Source organism: Staurois parvus, unplaced genomic scaffold (assembly GCF_062004578.1).
Source record: "Staurois parvus isolate SC_StPar_1 unplaced genomic scaffold, SC_StPar_1.0 ptg000745l, whole genome shotgun sequence".
NCBI classification, from domain to species: domain Eukaryota; kingdom Metazoa; phylum Chordata; class Amphibia; order Anura; family Ranidae; genus Staurois; species Staurois parvus.
In genome coordinates, this window is record NW_028318541.1 from 1213842 (window position 1) to 1233885 (window position 20044).

At 42.9% G+C, this 20044-nt stretch overlaps 1 long non-coding RNA gene across 2 annotated transcripts in view; it reads left to right on the top strand.

Annotated features, from left to right (window-relative positions):
• The window catches only part of LOC149445180 (uncharacterized), a 250131-nt gene that overhangs the window by 132341 nt on the left and 97746 nt on the right, over positions 1 to 20044 (top strand). For both annotated transcript variants that reach the window (XR_016306437.1, XR_016306436.1), the window contains exon 2: positions 19916 to 19969. This is a non-coding gene — a long non-coding RNA (uncharacterized LOC149445180). The remainder of the gene's footprint in view (positions 1 to 19915; positions 19970 to 20044) is intronic.

Genomic DNA, 20044 nt, shown 5'->3' on the forward strand with positions numbered 1-20044 from the left:
CCGCCTCCTCGCCGCTGATTGGCCACCGGAACTGTAGCTCAGGAGAGGCACACAGGCGGCCAATCACCGGCGAGGAGGTGGAGCTTGGAGAGGAGGAGCCGAGCGGCAGAGCGCGCAGATCGAAGAAGATCGAGGGAGCTGCAGGACCGAGTGAAGAGGAGAGAGGCCAGAGAAGGAAGACAGCTGACAGGTAAGTGCAAATTTTGCTTCTGCAGGCTGTAGATGGGAGAGGGAGAGAGCGAGCCCAGGCTGGAGCAGGGGTCAGCAAGGTAAGTATCATTGGTGTCAGTGGGAGGAATAGTGCCCCATCATTTGTGTCACTAATACCAACGATGGGGCACTATTCCTCCCCCCACTGACACCAATGATAGGCACTATTCCTCCCACTGACACCAACGATGGGGCACTATTCCTCCCACTGACACCAACGATGGGGCACTATTCCTCCCCCCACTGACACCAACGATGGGGCACTATTCCTCCCCCCACTGACACCAACGATGGGGCACTATTCCTCCCCCCACTGACACCAATGATAGGCACTATTCCTCCCCCCACTGACACCAACGATGGGGCACTATTCCTCCCCCCACTGACACCAATGATAGGCACTATTCCTCCCACTGACACCAATGATGGGGCACTATTCCTCCCACTGATACCAATGATGAGGCACTATTCCTCCCACTGATACCAATGATGGGGCACTATTCCTCCCACTGACACCAATGATGGGGCACTATTCCTCCCACTGATACCAATGATGGGGCACTATTCCTCCCACTGACACCAATGATGGGGCACTATTCCTCCCACTGACACCAATGATGGGGCACTATTCCTCCCACTGACACCAATGATGGGGCACTATTCCTCCCACTGGCACCAATGATGGGACACTATTCCTCCCACTGACACCAATGATGGGACACTATTCCTCCCACTGATACCAATGATGGGGCACTATTCCTCCCACTGACACCAATGATGGGACACTATTCCTCCCACTGACACCAATGATGGAGCACTATTCCCCCCACTGACACCAATGATGGGGCACTATTCCTCCCACTGACACCAATGATGGGGCACTATTCCTCCCACTGACACCAACGATGGGGCACTATTCCTCCCACTGATACCAATGATGGGACACTATTCCTCCCACTGACATCAGTGATGGGGCGCTAGTCCTCCCACTGATACCAATGATGGGGCACTATTCCTCCCACTGATACCAATGATGGGGCACTATTCCTCCCGCTGACACCAATGGCGGGACACTATTCCTCCCACTGATACCAACGATGGGACACTATTCCTCCCACTGACACCAATGATGGGGCACTATTCCTCCCACTGATACCAACGATGGGACACTATTCCTCCCACTGATACCAATGATGGGGCGCTAGTCCTCCCACTGATACCAATGATGGGGCGCTAGTCCTCCCACTGATACCAATGATGGGGCACTATTCCTCCCACTGCAAAATTACAGTTCTGAAGTAGCAACGAAAATAATTTTATGGTTGGGGGTCACCACAACATGAGGAACTGTATTAAGGGGTCACGGCATTAGAAAGGTTGAGAACCACTGCGCTATAAGTCACTGATCGCTGCCATTACTAATATTAAAAAAAAAAAAGACATGTAGCAGAATACATTACATTTTGGCTTAAATGTATAAATACATTTAATTTATTTATTGGATATGTTTTATAAAGCAAAAAGTAAAAGTTTTTTTTTTAAATTGTCATTTTGTTTTGTTATAACGCAAAAAAAAAATGCAGACGTGATCAAATACCACCAAAAGAAATCTCTATTTGTGGGGGAAAAAATGAGAATTTATGTACAGCATTGCATGACTGTGCAATTGTCACTTAAAGTAATGCAGAACCATATCGCAAAAAATGGCCTGGTCATGAAGGGGGGTAAATCTTCTGGAGGGCAAGTGGTTGTAACCTCATATACCCAGTGCAGTAACTGGCCTCAGGTGATACACAGAGATGAAAAATAATCCCCCTACATAAGTTGTACCTGCCTGTCTACAGCCATCTGTCCCCTACATCCATTCAAAGTGCAGAATTAGCACAGGATCCTTCAGCTCTGAAAAGCAATGGGCAGGGAGCTGAAGTTATAGTCAGTGAGGAGAGCTCTGAGAGCTGATTGGAGGGAAGGGAGCTAAGTATGGCCAACTTTAGTCTAAATTGGCCCTAGTAAGTGTGTGTGCGTGCATGTATGCATGTGAAATAGGACCTTAGACTGTAAGCTCCTTGAGGGAAGAGACTGATACAAATGTACAGCATGTAAAGCTCTGTGTAAATTAATGGTGATATATAAATGCCTGCAATAAATAAATACATTCTAGGAAGTCAAACAGCTGACATACCTTTATTACAACTGTTTTTTTAGCTGAAGTTCCCCTTGGAAATCAAGTAATTTGAAGAAAAATACAAAATATTTAAAGCTGAACATCAGACACAAAACTTTCCAACATATAAATGCCTTTGCAATCTCAAATATGACCTTGTAAAAGTAGCAGTGATATTACCATTGTGCTTCACCTAGTCTATGTAGACAGCAGAGCTGTGGGAGGGGCCTAACAGGCCCCATCCACCACAGGTTGACTGCAGAAAACTGCAGAAGGGGCGGAGACAAGACCAGCCACCTTGAACAAGGAGAAAAAGTAGCAGTGAGAGGTCTTTATTATCAGAAGCTTCTGCACATAGCTGGAAGAAATACACAAAGGGTGTGATCAAATAAGAATACATGGCTTATGAATTTAAACAATATTTGTATAGCTTGGATTTCAGGTCCCACAATCATAGCACTAGTGTCAGAAATTACACAACAAAAAACGGTTTAAAAGAATTATGGTAGATGACTGCGAGAATCCACACCCCTCGGGGGTTCATCTGAGGGCTCCAGATGAGATGTTGGGTAGTGAAATCTCATTAACTTACCATCCCCACTTCCGATTTTATTTCTTTCTCACCACAGCTCATAACATGTTTGCCTCTTTTAATTGCATCCTGACTTGAACTGTCTCCAGGAGGAGGGTGGCTCTGCGGTCGTGAACATATCACGATGCGTGAGGCTCATTCGCTGGCACAGGCGTCTCTGGAAAACCAGAGATGGTGCAGATACTCTGACTTGTGTGCTGCATATGAGATCAGCTGAGGAGCAGTTCGGATTTAATATGCTGATTAATTAGACAGAGCCTGAGAATGTTGTGGTTTGAGGATAGAAAGGGAAAATAACAATAACAGTGTTTCACAAACGAGCTGTTGCATGTGTTGGAAAAGATCCGTTTGAGCTCATGATGTCAAAAGAGTCTCATGGCAGCATGGGGCATGTACCATGCTTACAAACCCCCCCCAAACCAGACAATATGACTTTAAAGCCAAACATCCAAATACATACCAGAAATACAGATTTGGATGCTGTCATACCTGTAGAGATTTGTATTTTTGTCCAACCAGTCAGACTGGTGACCTGTCTTTTCTCTCCTGCAGTTAAGAAATATAGCTAGGTCTTCTCCCTGCCCCCAACTTATGACTTGACAGTGAAGAACAGCAACAGACTAATCACCTCACTCCCTAATGTCTAGTGCACACGATGAGAATATTGGACGAGTGATCGTCTGTTTTTTTTCTTGCATGCCAGTCTCATTTTGAAAATGAATAGGTTACTAAAGTTACGAAAATTCCCTTAAAACAGGATACAGCTTCAGAAGTGATGTAATGTATTGCATTGTATTGTAATGTATTCTTTTGTTTCTGAGCATGCATGGTCTTTGTACAAATACTATACTAATTACTCAAAAATTGTTCATTCTTTTTGGATATTTTTGCATGAACTGTCCTGATCGGTTGTCGAAAGCTGTGTACTAAGGAATAGATTATCGGATAATCTTTCCAATTGCTGCTGTTAGCATGTTCTTAATTAGGAGCATTGTAGCACCTGATTGGTTCCTTTAGCTTCCCTTCCTCTTCCAGTTTGACCCCCGGTTCACATATATTTGGCCGTGTGGGCCACGTTTTGCGCAGGCACGAGAGCCCTTTCATTTGAATGGACTCCCATGCCCCGTGACATGCAGGGAAGACGTCCCTGCACTTCTTTGGAAACTGCAGCCCGTACGGGAACCTCGGTTCCCAGTGCGGTTGCGATTTCCAGTGCGGGCGGCGTGCCATTAGAATGAATGGAATCCGTCCGTGGGTCCGCATTCTTCTGTGCGGGTGGTGCGGCTGCATGGATTTTTGTTCTGCTGCACAGAAGACAAACTATGGTATTTACACCACTTGCATTTCAAAATGCATTTAATCATTTTTAACGGATACAAATCTGTATTAATTGCTATTGTTTTTATGTATGGATCTGAGATAGGAAAATCTAGTCATAAATTAAAACTGATAATAAATTCCTCCATCACAAAAGCAAGGTAAATAGAGAAATCTCCCCACTTTGACAGACTGTGGGGTTCACTGCTATCTAAACACACTGATCAGCGGCTGAAGTCGGCTGAAGAAAAATTTACCAGCAAGCCAGTTCGACAAAACTCAATCTAATAATCAGCGGGTTCCTGCTGAACCGGCTGAATTTCAGTTCATCTATGGCCAGCTTAAAACAGAACTATTGCCTCCAAAGGTTCAAATCAGGGATGAACCAATACTGACACACATGTGACCAGGGGCAGACTGACCATTCGAGCACTCGGGCAGCGCCCGAGGGCCCGGGGTCAGTAGGAGACCCCATGAGATGCCCCTGGTACCTTTCATTGGCTTTTTCATAGGCTTTTTTGGGTGTGGGCGAGGACACAGGGGCCCCATGATCCCCTATTGCCCGGGGGCCCCATGAGTTGTCAGTCCGCCCCTGCATGTGACGGTGCAGTTCAGAAGCCATCTAGCCCGTACTGTCAGCACTGCAAAGAGAGGAGAGAAAGCTGTGGGGCTTTCAAATCCTTAGACCTGTAAAGCAGTTTTTTGTTGTTTTTGAAGCAAGGATCAACAATCTGGTACAGCAAGACTGGGAGGGATGGGGAGGGAGTCCAGTGGATGGCTGGAACGGCTGGGGGGAGAGAGCCAAGGGAGAGGCAGGAGGAGCCCAAGCTACGTCTGCTGATGTCCACAGTGGGATCAGAAGCAGGAACTAGTAGAACCCTTCATGCAGGGAGGTTTCAAGCACCGCTCCTGGCTCAGGCTCAAAGTCACTATGACAAGTCTGGGTTCACACAGGAGCTATGCAAGAAACTGTATGCAATTCAGACAGAGATCATACAGCATTCCTGTTCAAATTACATGCAATTCTTTGCAGTGTGAATTGAGCCCATTCATTTGTATGGGCTCAAACTGCACTGCAAAGGTATCGGTAGCATTTGCTTGTACAAGTACATGCGCAAGTACTCTGTATCGGCACTGATACCAATACCACTCTAAGTGCAACCCTAGTTCAAACATTTAATGCAGGGGTCTCCAAACTTTTGAAACAAAGGGCCAAAAGAAATTATTGATGTTAGTGGGAGAAATAGTTCACTGTCTCTGGTATCAGTGGGAGGAATAGTACCCCACTGATGGTGTTGTTGGGAGGAATATTACCCCCTTTATGGTGTCAATGGGAGTAATTGTACCCCATTGATGATGTTAGTGGGAGGAATAGTACCCCATTGATGGTGTCAGTGGGAGGAAGAGTGCCCTGTCTTTGGGGTCAGTGGAAGAAATAGTACCTCATATCAGTATAAGGAGCAATTCCCCAAGGGCCAGATAAAGGCAAGCAAAGGGCCACATTTGGCCCATGGGCCGCAGTTTGGAGACCCCTGATTTAATGCAACAGAATAACAGTAATTTTTAATTAATATACCTGAACATGGAACAAAAGATTGCTTGGTATGGACCATACAGATTATGCAAAGTTCAGTTCTGAATTACCAGAAGGCAGAGCCAGACCAATGTTTGCAGTGGGTACACACCAAGATCCAAAGAACTGGTTGTGGTCAGGAGCCAGGCCAACATAAGCCACAGTGAGACAACAAATCAAGTAGTGCACCAAGGGACTGGACAGATAATGGTCTGAAGCGAAATTGAGGTCATCAATGCAGACAGTGTAGGTCATGCGTTAAGCCAGGGTCAAAATTGTTGACAAAAGGAAACATGGAATGACTGCAGGAGGAGAAACATTTTACTATAACAACCACATGTTCTTTAGTCCCTAAAAAGAATAGTGCATGGGAATTGTGTATGGCCATGCACATATGCTCCCATGAATAGGGGAACACATGTTTAATGTTAATGTTGAAAGTTTCTAACTTTTGTGCACATGCATCGATGTGGGTATTCAAGCTGAACAAGAATGCCATCCCTGACAACAAGGTAATTTTGTGTACTACAATGACAATAATTAGAATTAAACAAGCTATGACAGGAAAGCACAATATTATTTAACAACAGAGAATCACAGTTTAAAAACAGCTGTATGAGGCCTGATACTAAATATATTCTGTACTCCCCACATAGGAAAAGAATTTCCGACAGACAGCCTGTCAGAATTATCCTCTGCATGGGCTATGAAGATGAAACACTGGGACACCAGGGACCAACAATTACACACATTTTCGTTACTGTAACATGTGGCCCTCCATGGCAGCCTCGACCACATGTGTGGTCTGAAATGTATACGATTTTCTTATTCCTAGTTTATAATCCAGGATAAAGAGGCTCAGCCATCCCACACTGACATTAACAGAACCTCCTGTTCTCCTCAGTCACTGTGATTTACGATTCTTGAGAACGCAGGTTTCTCCAGTGGACATCCGTGACTTCACCAAGTGAAATGATACTCGAAATTCCGCAAGAGTTTTGTAATAGTAGCAGATTGTTCTCACTGGTGTCTGTGGGCTTCTCATATGGCTGAACTCACAAACAACTACCTACATTCGGACTGTCTGATGAGTACTTTGAGAAGATGGTGTTCCATTTGTTTGTTCCAAACTGGAAATGAACCTTGAATGGTGTTTTTATTGTTTTAGTAATGGGCAGGAAATTGATTTAAAGAAGTGGAAGCCAACTGGAAATTTAAAGCCAAAGGATACTTTTGGTCTTAGTTAAAATGATTATCTGGCAATTAAAACAAAAATAAATCTAAATCAGGCCATCATTGCAAAGAAATAATTATCACCTACAAGTGCCAGCAAACTGCGTCGTAGATCCAAGATGGCTGAAAAATGATCAGCATTCAATATTTTTGGGTGTGTCAGATGCTGGCATCCCCTGCAGTGCTTTTTGGTTTCCTTTCATGGCCCCTACATTACTGCCAGAAAGAAAAGTGACCTACAGAATGGTGAAAGGAACCACGGAGGTTGGTGGGGGACAAGGCATCTGATATTCCCAGAATTGTGCAGGATACTGAATATCTCTTAGCCTTGATTCACACCTACAGGTGACAGCGAGTGCAGCGCAGTTCTGTGCGTTGTGTTTAGGGCAGCCGCTTCATTTCAATGGGCTGCTCTATGTACTCGAAAAACAGGAAAAGAAAAAAAAAAACATGCCACACATTGTGTGTGTTTGCACTTGCATGGGGGTGCCATTAACAATTAATGGCAAAGCATTTCTGTACGTGTTAGGAAAGCACACAATTGTGTGTACGTTCCCAACATGCACAGATGTGAACCTAGCCTTAACAAGCTTCAATGCAGCAAGGTTTGGCGGCCCAGGCAGCAAGACAAGTAATTTATTGCTTTCTTTACAGTGATAGCTTGATTTTTCTTTTTAAATTGTTGTTTTAACTAAGACCAAAAGCATCTTTTGGATTTATATTTCCAGCTGGCTTCTACTTTATCAATTTCCTGCCCTTCAATAAAAACGCCATTAGAGGTTCGTTTTATGTTTGGAACAAAGTGAACACTGGCTTCTCAAAGTAGTCGTTAAACAGTCAGGATATGGTTGGTCGTGAAATCAACCATGTGAGAAGCCCATAGATACCAGTGAAGAACAATCTGTTACCTGTGACAGGTAGGTATTGGTTGCTTTCTTTGAAGGAACAATCTTTTTTGCACTTATCTGACTACAGTAAACTAAAATCTGTTTTGGTTGCTATAGCTTTTCTGAATACCATCACATTCATTTCTATAATCGGGAAGATATTTGAGAGTTTGATAAAAAAGAAAACACATGGCAGAGTTTTTGTTAGATACCATAATAACAAAGGAGTAGTTTTGGATATGGTATACTTGGACTTTACACACAGTTCCCACACACACGGCTAATATGTAAATGAAATTCTACAGACCTAGAAAAATCAGTTTGTAAATGGATAGAAAATTGGCTAAAAGACTGTTTTCAGGGAGTAGTGATTATTGATTCATACTCTGAATAGTCTAAGTTTATTAGTCGTCTATCCCAAGGTTCAGTGTTACTAGTGGTGTACTCCAAGGTTCAGTGTTGTATGTGGGGTAAAACAAGGTTCAGTGTTGTTAGCGTACCTCAAGGTTCCATGTTATTATTGGGGTACCCCAAGGTTCAGTGTTATTGTACCCCAAGGTTTAGTGCTGTTAGTGTACCCCAAGGTTCAGTGCTGTTAGTGGTATATCTTAAGGTTCAGTGTATTTGGTGGTGTACCGCATACTACTGGTGTACGTGATAGTTCAGCGATATTAGCGGTGTATCCTAAGGCTCAATACTATTAGCAGGGTACCCCAAGGTTCAGTGTTGTTCATGGTTTGCCTCAAGATTCAGAGTTAATGATGTACAAATATGAAAAACCCCATAGCCATAGGCCTGGTCCTGGGAGTGGTATATCTGCCAGTGCCTAACCCTAAATCGGGGAGATGCATCCAAGAAACAATACACTACAGAAAAACCCACGAGGAAGAATATAGCACCTCAAAGGCTACCACGTCAGTATTTATTGTAGATGTAATACATGTAAAAATATACAAATCATTCCATATATGCTCAATGCATGTACCCCAACCCGATCTACCCCTCCCCTCTCCAACCCCACCAGTCCCCCCCACACACACGGGGGGGGGGACTGGTGGGTAGCGGAGAGGTGGAGGGGGGGATCGGGTTTAGGTACATGTATTGTCTATATATGGAATGATATGTATAGTTTTACATTTATTATGTCTACAATAAATGCTGCCATTATTAATAATGTACCCTAAAGTTTAGTGTTATTAGTGGTGTACCCCAAAGTTCAGCATTATCAGTGGAGTATCCCAAGGTTCAGTGTTGTTAGTGTACCTCAAGCTTTAGTGTTATTATTGGTGTACCCAAAGGTTCAGTGTTATTAGTCAAGTAATTAAGGTTCAGAGCTATTAATGATGTACTCGAAGATTCAGTGTTATAAGTGGTGCATCCCAATTTCAGTATTGTTAGTGGTGTACCCCAAGGTTCAGTGTTATTAGTGGTGTGCCCCAAGGTTCAGTGTTATTAGTGGTGTGCCCCAAGGTTCAGCATTATTAGTGGGGTTCCCCACGTTTCAGTGTTACTAGTAGTATACCCCATGGTTCAGTGTTGTTAATAGTGTACCCCAAGGTTCAGTGTTAATGGTAATGTACCCCAAAGTTCAGTTTTATTAGTGATATACCCCAGAGTTCAGTGTTATTAGTGGTGTACCTCAAAGTTCAGTGTTATTAATGGGGTAGCCAAACGTTCAGTGGTAATAGTGATATACCTCAAGGTTCAATGTTATTATTGGGGTACCCCAAGGTTCACTGTTAATAGTTTTTTACCCCAAGTTTCAGTGCTATTAGTAGGGTTCCCCAAGATTCACTGTTGTTAGTGATGTACCCCAAGGTTCAGAGTTGGGACACTAACTTTTTAACATATTTATAAATGAGTTTGGGATTAAAAGTCTAATTTCAGTGTTTTCAGATGACACCAAGATATGCAGTGAAATAATGTGCCTAAAGGATGCCTCCAACTTACAAGCTGGTCTCAATGCATGGTTTGGGTTTGGAGGGGCTCAGCTATGAGGAAAAGTTAGCTGAACTGAATTTATTTTCTCTTGAAGAATCGATTAAGGGGGGATATGATTACCATGTATAAATATATGTGGTCCATATAGTTCACTTGGTGTAGAGTTTTTCAGTTCTGGGTCATTACAGAGGGAAAGGAAGCATTCTTTACATTTGGAAGAAAAGAGATTTAAAGTACAACTAAAGGCAAAACTTTTTTTATAGTTTTGGACAAAGTGGAGATGGATTAGAACACCTGTCAGGTTTTTATTACTGTCTGTGCCCCCACTAGGGAGATTCACCCTCTCTATTTGTCTTGTTTACCATTATCAACGAAAGTGAATGTAAAAGAAACCCCAAAATTTGGGTTGTCCCCAGAAAAGTAATAAAGGAAGATTTCCAATGGGGACTCTAATTGTGGTGATCTGGGGGTCCTCAAGAAATTCCCTTAATATACAGAGATTTTCTCACTTCCTGTTTTGGGTATGGGACAGGAAGTGAAGGTAAGTCTCCCCAATGAGACACAGACAGCAAAAAATAAACTGACCGGGGTTATAACCCTCCCTTACTCTATCCAAAATGAAAAAAAGGTCTTGCTTATACTTCTGTATTAACCTCCACATATGGAAGGGCTTTTTCACAGTAAAGTTGGCCATACACGTGTAGATTTTTGGACGAGAATATTCGTAAGAAAAGTCGTACAAAAATTATTCGAACATTTGATTAATGGTTGAATGTCATTCGAAAATTGTCTTTTGCTTTTAGCATGTTATTAAAATGAATGTCATTTCTGAACTATAACCACATACACTGGCCGAAAATTCGTTTGATTGCAAAAAGTTTTCCTTCCTGCCCCTTCGAATTTTCCCATCACTGCTGTTGAAAACAAACATCGATTTGACCCCACTAACGATTTGAAAATCAAACGAATATTCTTGAGATGAAAATTCTCCAACAAAAATCTATACTTGTATCGCCAGCTTAAGAGCTGTGCAAATATGAAACAGACTCCCTCTAGAGCTGGTTCTGACCAGCTCAGAAGATTGTCTGAGAAAAGAAGAATATAAGTAGTTATTAACATTTTAAAGGTAATAACACTAGAGACTATTGATACAGGCAATATCCAGTTGGTTTCAGGGGACCAGAAAGGATTTTTTTCCCATGCTTTACAGTTTTTTCAACCCTCTGGATCAACTGTGGATGTAAATTTCTGTATATGGAGATTTTCTATATTCTATTTTTATTTTTTCTATTGGTTATACTACTTATTTTTAAACCTGACTAACCATATAACTATTTAACCACAAATGGTACATTTCTACTGTTGTCACAATATTTTCTAAAATGACGCAGATAACATAACAAACATTTCTCAGAAAGTCAGTTTTGGACAGATACAGGGTCTCTCACACCCAGATCAGTAAAGAATTTTAAAATATTATCATATAACTTGTATTCTGACGTTGAAGTCTGATGATATTATGTATCTCCCTGGCAGCATACGCTGATAGAATTCACTGAAAGATCTACTTTGATGCCAGTTTTTTTATGATGTTTGAAACATCCTTGCATTTGGCTTCATTCTCCTCAGAAAAGCTTTTCAAAATATCCATTTATATACTGGAAAAAAATTAAAAGTTTGCTCTTAAAAATCTCTAGCCAAATGGTTTTGGGCAGACCCCACTCAACAGTTCCCCAAAAAATCTGGAGTGCTCCAGAGGCATAAACAGCCTGATATTTGCTAAAAATAATTTGACAACCAGACAAGGGACCAGATAAACTAAGACAGGTGGTTGTTGATGAATGTGAATTGTATGTGGGATCTTATTGTCACATTGAAAATAAACTATTTTCTCCCCCTGACAATAAAGAAGAAAGTGGTGTGAAAATAATCATCAAAACCATAAACAAGTGCACACAAATAGTAAATACACAACTAATATAGTGCATAGAAAACTGTGGAAATAAAAAAAGAGTCCTTTGCTTGCACTACATAACAATATACAATGAATATCCATATAACTCAAGTGTTCTCAATTGAGTGTTTCGGTGCCCACAATCTGAATAGCACTTCCTTGTGCAGTGCTCGCTCACCCTAATATTTGACCTATATGTAGTAGGTCATTGACGCTTTGTTGGATGAGTACTGCAGCTCCATTTCCAGCGGTTGACAGATACTTCCCCCATATGGCCGTTTTAAAAGACTTGGTTTATTCGCTTCCAAATTGAGTAGGGTTCAATCCTGCAATTTCTTCAGGAAGGACCAAACAGCACTCCGGTACAAAAGTCAGGATGTCAGACTGACGTCAGGTTATTATTATTATTATACAGGATTTATATAGCGCCAACAGTTTGCTCAGCGCTTTACAATATAACGGGAGACAATACAGCAACAATACAGTTCAATACAAGAGGGTTAGGAGGGCCCTGATCCTTGGAGCTTACAATCTAGGAGATTAAGGTGAGCGAGCACTGCACAAGGAAGTGGGATTGTGGGCACTGAAGCACTTAATTGGAAGCACTTTACAAATTGTTTTTCATTAAATGAGAACGATTGAGTCAGGGGCTGACTGATAACTCATGGGGCCCCTGGGCAATAGGAGATCACGGGGCCCCTGTGTCCTCACCCACACTCAAACCACACCCAAAAAAGCCTATGAAAGGTAGTAGGGGCATCTCCTGGGGCCCCTACTGACCCCGGGCCCTCAGGCAGTGCCTGAGTGCACGAATGGTCAGTCTGCCCCTGACTTGAGTTATATGGACATTTATTGTTATGTAGTGCAATCACAGAACCCTTTTTTATTTGCACAGTTTGGTATACACCATATTGTTTATTTACTATTCATGTGCACTTTTTCTGGTTTTGATGGTTATTTTGCACATTTAAAGAGACAGTGCAACACTTTCTTCATTATATATCATTTTACGGACAGTGGTAGCAGCAGTCTTGCACATTTAATACAATATTGCACTGTATATACACAGAGGATAGATATATAAAAATAAGATGTCTTATTTTTGTTTAATTGGGGGAGTATAGCAGCGTACGGGTTTACATACTGCACTCCCCCCTGCCTTCATATTGCACTCCCCCCGCCTTCATATGTTTTTCTCCCCAAACAAAAGCCACCAGGGTCAACATCTACTTTCTGGACTGGGATGGTCACTCAGATGACACAATCATATATATCCTGGAATCTGTGCAGTCTTTGCTTGTGTTCACATACTGTATGTCTGACACAGTCACATTGGAGTTTATTTACTAAAGCTTGAGAGTGCAAAATAAGACTCACTTCTGAATAGAAACCAATCAGCTTCCAGGTTTTATTGCCAAAGTTTAAATGAACAAACTGAGGTTAGAAGCTGATTGGTTTCTATGCAGAAGTGAGCCTGATTTTTCACTCTCCAGCTTTAGTAAATAAACCCCATTGTGACTTGCTACAGAGTTACAATGTTGCAGTCTGATCACTGGGGGGAGGGGAGACTGAAGAAATGCTTCCTCCTGCATGCAGCCAACTGACCACATCATCTTAGGTTAAGCAAAGTCGCTGACTGGAGATCAAGGAAGGCTTTTTATTTATAAAAGGAGGGGCCTTTCTGAAAAATGCTACTGTTGTCATATTTTATGACGTGTCAGGAGTTTCTTAGCACAGGCTTGACAAGTAACTGACAGACCCACTTACCCTTTGTGGAAAACCAAAACAATTCTTTAAAAAAAAAATGGAAGAATGGGGTATATTATTTGACTGAACTCAACATGGTGGTTTAGTCGTCTGCACTCTGGCCTTGTGGAGCTTGGGTTTGAGAGCATATTCAAGGCTTTGGACATCTTTTTATGTCCTTTTCCAACTTTATAAAGTTTCATTACCTTGTTACGCAGGACTTTTGACAGTTCTTTTCTGATCCCCATGGCTCAGTATCTAGCCTAGTCAGTGCTTCCATGTAAGAGCTAACAAACTCATTAACTATTTATACACTGACACTTATCTAGCCCTTCAGTCGTTGCATGGCTGCTTACTCCAGAAGCTCATCACAGAGGTTTTGTCTGGTGACAGATCCACCTTAAAAGTGCTTACTCATAACCTCTCGGCTGCTGACTGTCTCATTTGTGGTCATTAAGCAGCCTGTCTTATGGCCAGTATGCATGAAGTCTTTAATGACATTAGTCGGTAGAACCGTAGTTGTATTTATTAAATACTGGCTGGATTATATCTTACTAATAGCAATGTTTAATCATGGATATGATCCAGGCCAGAGAAGAAAATTGCATTCATTAGAGATGGGGACTGAAACTGTAGAAGCAGCAATGAAAAGCGACCTATTAATTTGAGGGAAATTGACCTTCAGAGGCAAAGATTCCAGTGAGCCAAAATCCTCCAGGCCACAAGCCAGTTCGTTATATCATTGTCTAAAGATGAATGAGAAATAATAAGAGGAAAGGATTTGGGAGTTGCAGTGGCAGCTACTAAAGGAGCTCAACAACTGTAATGCTATTCTTCATAATCCCTTTGCTAAACTTTCCATTTTTCTACTGTAAGATTTTGGTTATTTACAGAGGCGTTTCTATCTTTCATCATGTTATGTGTCTTATTTATTTTTTTAAACTAGTAATGGCGGCGATCATCGACTTATAGCGGGACTGCGGCGGGAATTCTGACACTGGGGGGAAATAACTGCCATTGACATCTCCAGTGACACAAATACAGTGATCAGTGCTAATAAAAAGCACTGACACTGTACTAATGACACTGGGCAGGAAGGGGTTAACATATGGGGCGATCAAAAGGTTAACTGTGTGCTGTGTGTGTTTTACTATGTAGTAGAGCAGGGGTGTCAAACTGGTGGCCCTCCAACTGTTGCAAAACTACAAGTCCCATCATGCCTCTGCCTTTGGGAGTCATGCTTGTAACTGTCAATCTTGCAATGCCTCATGGGACTTGTAGTTTGGCAACAGCTGGAGGGCTGCCAGTTTGACACCTGTGTAGAAGAACAATACAAAGCAGCATGTCAGTGCTGACAGGGGAGAGATGCATGTCTTATAACCCGCTACCACTGCCTTGTTACTCAAAAGACCTAAAGTCCTACAATGTTTTGCTTCAATAGCTGCTTATAGGAGGTTATGGGGCAAATGCCATACTCTTCAAGGGAGAAAGGGGTCAGAGGAAATAAAAACAGTTTTATTAAAGCCCAACACCAGCCAAAAATGTACTTTTTTTGTGACTTAGACAGATTAAATGTAAGGGATTTCCGGCAAGATGAATAGCAAATAGAAGTGCGCATGCGCATAGGAACGTCCGGAGAAGAGTGGTTCATTGTGCGCATGCGCGCAAAAATGCGCGATCGCGCACACGCACGGCAAAGATTGGTACCAGACGGGCTATTTAAAGAGTGTCTCTGCCCATGTTAGTTGCTGAAAGGTCCTCAGCTCCCCCGTGTCCTGCTTGTTCCTGTGTGATTCCTTTGTTGCTGACCCGGCGTGTTCCTGACCTGACTCTGATTGCTCTCCTGATTGATACTGGTTCCTGACTTCGGCTCTGCTCCAGACCTTGGCTTTCCTTCTGCTTCTGTACCGTGCTGCCCGACTGTTGATGACCCTGGCTATCCCTATTACACTGCTCCTGTCTCTTACCCTCACTACCTGACTTGCTCTGGTGCACTGCCTGGCAATCTACAAGACCTGCTCTGCTTGTTACTACTGTGCCTGAATCAGAGGATCATCAGTCTTCCAAGGTCATCATCTGCAAGAGCTGCAAACAACAACTACTGGCTGTCAGGAATGGACTCAGCACTGGTGGTGGGACTCACCTGCCGTATGGGCTGCAGTACCAGGGCTGACCAGCGGGTGCTCTCAGCAGCCAGAAGCTCAATCCTGCAGTCAGCCAAAACCTGGGGCTGATTGCAGGAGGTGTATTTAAGGAATGACCAGGCCTGTGATTAGTGCCTTGGTGTATGTTTCCCATGAGCCCCTGTACCTGGTATCCTGTGTTCCTGCCTAGTTGCTGACCCTGCTTTGATCCTGACCTCTTCTGACCGTCTCCTGTTGCCTGACTATCCTTCTGCCTGATCCTCTGTACCGTGCTGCCCGTGAGTTACTGAACCCAGCTTGTGACCCTGACTATGTTGCTGACCTGGCCTACCTGACTACGCCTGACGCTACCCAGACGATCCATCCATCCCGCACGGATCCAGTCACTACTGTCCAAACCTGCCAGCCCCTTCACATCAGGCTTTCCCCGGTACATATCCTCAATGGACCCCTCTACCACAGTTGGGTGCACTCAGGGGCCACGACCTGGTCTCAGTCCTGAGCCAAGTCCATCCCCACCATCAGGGGCTCTGGTGAAAAGGCAGACTGGGGCTTAGACTCCGCGCCCTGGGTAATCCTGTTCTGTGGGTCACTAGAGATCCCGCCGGGCGGTGCCAGCCTGACTACACCTGTGTTCCTGAAGCCTGCTACTTCCCTGTGTCAGTCCACACATTTCTGGTCATACCCGGATCCCTAACACTGGCGCTCTTGTCCCCCTGGTCCCTAGACTCCCTCTGTTCCAACTCCAGTGGGGTCAGGGCTAGTGACACAAGTGAGGCCGTACTCGTCATTTCAGTCTCCCATCAGGTACGTGACAGTAAAACCCCTGTCAACTTTTCTAAGTCTATGACCCTACTCAATAGCATTCTCCTCCTTCCTGTCTATGTGATTTGTGTCAGGCAGCACAGGACATGAAGGGAAATCTCATCATCGGGGGCACAAACAGACAGAAATGAAGGGGTTCTGTGTGGAGGAAGATACTGTAAAAGCTCCAGAGATAATGATATCCCGAACAATTCTTATGGCAGTTATGGCTGCAATCTTTCTTGGTCTACCTGACCTTGGCTTGGTATCAAGAGATCCCTGAACTTTCCACTTCTTAATAGGTGATTTAACAGTACTGATTGGCATATTCAAGGCTTTGGACATCTTTTTATGTCCTTTTCCATCTTTATAAAGTTCCATCACCTTGTTACGCAGGACTTTTGACAGTTCTTTTCTGATCCCCATGGCTCAGTATCTAGCCTAGTCAGTGCTTCCATGTAAGAGCTAACAAACTCATTAACTATTTATACACTGACACTAATTGCAATTTAAAAAGCCACAAATGAGGGACATTAACCTCTAATTGGCATTTTAACCCGTGTGTGTCACCTTGTGTGTCTGTACCAAGGCCTAACATTTCAGGGTATGTAAACTTTTTATCATGGCCATTTGGGTGATTTCTGTTATCATTATGATTTAAAAAGGAGCCAAACAACTATTTGATAATAAATGGCTTCATATGATCATTATCCTTCAATTAAAGAGCATTTTATGGCATAATCAGTCATATTTTTAATAGCAATGCCAACATTTCACAATTTCTGCCAGGGTATGCAAACTTTTGAGCACAACTTTATATAGATATATATATATATATGTATATACACACATATATTATTTTTCTTTAAAAAAATGGGAAAACACTATATACGTAAAAACTAGTGTTTATATGCTGAAAGCTTACACAAAACTTTTACAGAGCACGGCATGCACTAACAGTAACCCCTACATCTATCCAACACCATGAAAGGCTCACATTCACAGAAGACTTCTAATAACAAAGGGGAACGGTAACTTTATCACCACTTGGCTCCAACATGAAATAGTTCAAGAACAGGCTGTGCCCATAAAACGTATGTTCATTGCTAAGTAGTCATTATTATTAGCTGGACTGCTTGTCTGGAAGTTGCTTCCTGCTGATCACCGCTGGTTATTGGCCAGCAGTGTGAGCTCTGTTTTGTAGATATGTACAAATATAACATGAATTACATTGATTTCTTTAGCAACAGAAGTGCTGAGCTCCCTACCAAGTGCAGAGTGCACATTATTATCTACATCATTTATAAAACAATACAACTGGGGAGACATTCTAGAAGGTTTTAGATCTGTCAACTTAAAATGAGTGTTCAATCAGCCCTGAAATGCAAATATAGTTAAATTGAGGACCACTGAAATTATTTCTGTTCTGTAGATGGCAATACACTCTACAACTGGATGACGGTGGCCAACTGACATACTGTATATACCTCCTAGATTGTAAGCTCGAAAGAGCAGGGCCCTCGATCCCCTCATGTTGTGCATTGTATTGGTATTGTTCTGTCACATGTTCTGTCCCCCTTTGTAATGTACAGTGCTGAGCGAACTATTGGCGCTTTATAAATACTGTATAATAATAATAATAATAATATACACCTACTGTATATGAGCTTATTGTACATCCCAACATCCCACTCTTTTGGGAGGGATTTTCATAAAATAAGTGTCTGTAGCAACTTGTGCTCATTCAGCCAGAACAGCATTTGTGAGGTCAGGTACTAATGTTAGGTACAAGGATTTGGCTCTTGTTTCAGTTCACCCCAAAAGTGTTCAGTAAGGTTGAGATCTGGAATCTGGAGTTCCTACATCCCAAACTAGTCAAACCGTGTCTTTATGTAGCTGGCTTTGTACACAGGGGCACAGTCATGCTGGAACAGAAAAGGGCCCTCACGAAACTGTCACCACAATTATCCACAATGTCTCTGTATGATTTAACAGAACCTTTCACTGGGAACACCTGGGGGTCCATATACATTTGGTCATAGGCATGTTGGCCAAGTGTCTACAAACTTTTAGATATATATTGGACCTTTTTAACTGTATTGTTTAAGAATAAAAAGTATTCTGAGTGCATTAAGTATCTAAGGCTGGCCACGGATAGAGCACATTTCTTTCCTGCAAACAAGTGTTGACAGTGGAATCCTTCCCTTGGAACCTTTGTGTTCTCCCGGAAAGGGGGGGGGTTGAAGCCATCCCTACCGGGAGAACACAGTGATTATTGTTAGTGGCTATAACAGCCGCTAGTAATAATGGCATGTAAAATCCAGCAGGCTGGTTGTACCCATGTTGACCGATCAATCAACTTGAGTACATTAGGCCTGCCCATACAAGATTTGAGCCGCTTATGGCTGACATTAGTGGCTGGGAAGGAGTAAATGACCTGTACAGGGCCCATGAGCGATTATTTTACTATGGTTTGTAGCAAAAGCAAACACTCAAAGCATACTTGCATGGGTAGCAGGGGCGGACTGACAACTCATGGGGCCCCCGGGCAATAGGGTATCATGGGGCCCCTGTGTGCTTGCCCAAACTCAAAAAAGCCTATGAAAAAGGTACCAGGGGCATCTCATAGGGTCCCCTACTGACCCTGGGCCCTCGGGCAGTGCCCCAGTTTCCAAATGGTCAGTCCGCCCCTGATGGGTAGATTTACTACAGACAACTATTTTACCACGTGTGTGCCCTGGTTTAGTTTCCAGCAGATCAGAAAAAACTGTCACAATAGAAAATAGGTTTTATGCAGCTCCTATTCATGTTGCATAAAATTAGTGTACAACCATTCTCCTTTATGTGAAGTCCACCTCACATAAATTGCAAATTCCTTAATCCATTAGATTTGGCACTCACTTCCTGTGTCCATGGCCCTCTGGTCCTTGTGAACTGCAAGTCCCAGCATGCTCCTCTAGTCACAACTGGCAAGGTGTGTGGATTACCATCCTTGGCCAGACTGGCACTGATCCCTGTATTACTGCACAATATGACGTTTGAAGTCTCATAATTGGGGTCAGCCTCCCCTCACATGTGCTGGATTAGACAGTGAGGCTAAAGGTTCACATATATTTACTTCCCCATCGTTTGGGGAAGCTGCCTTTGAAGACTGATCTCTGTGCATCATTTTATGAGCAGTTTATTTCATGTTCAAGTGCCAGCAGAGTGGAGTGATCTGGAGGAACAGCTCCTTGTCTCTAATCTCCACTTCTATTTTTAGCTGCGATAAGCCTCACTAGAGATGAAAATCTCTGCTTGAGTATCATCACTTCTCACCCCACTTTAACTTGTTTTTCTGTTTCTTGTAGACCTCAACTTTGGACAGCAGACACCTTCTGCAGACCTGGAGTCTTCATCATCAGGTAGGACAGAGCATGCTTCACTTGTTACTAGGACAGAAAAACTTTTCTGTGTACTCATTGGTGGTTAAAAAAAAT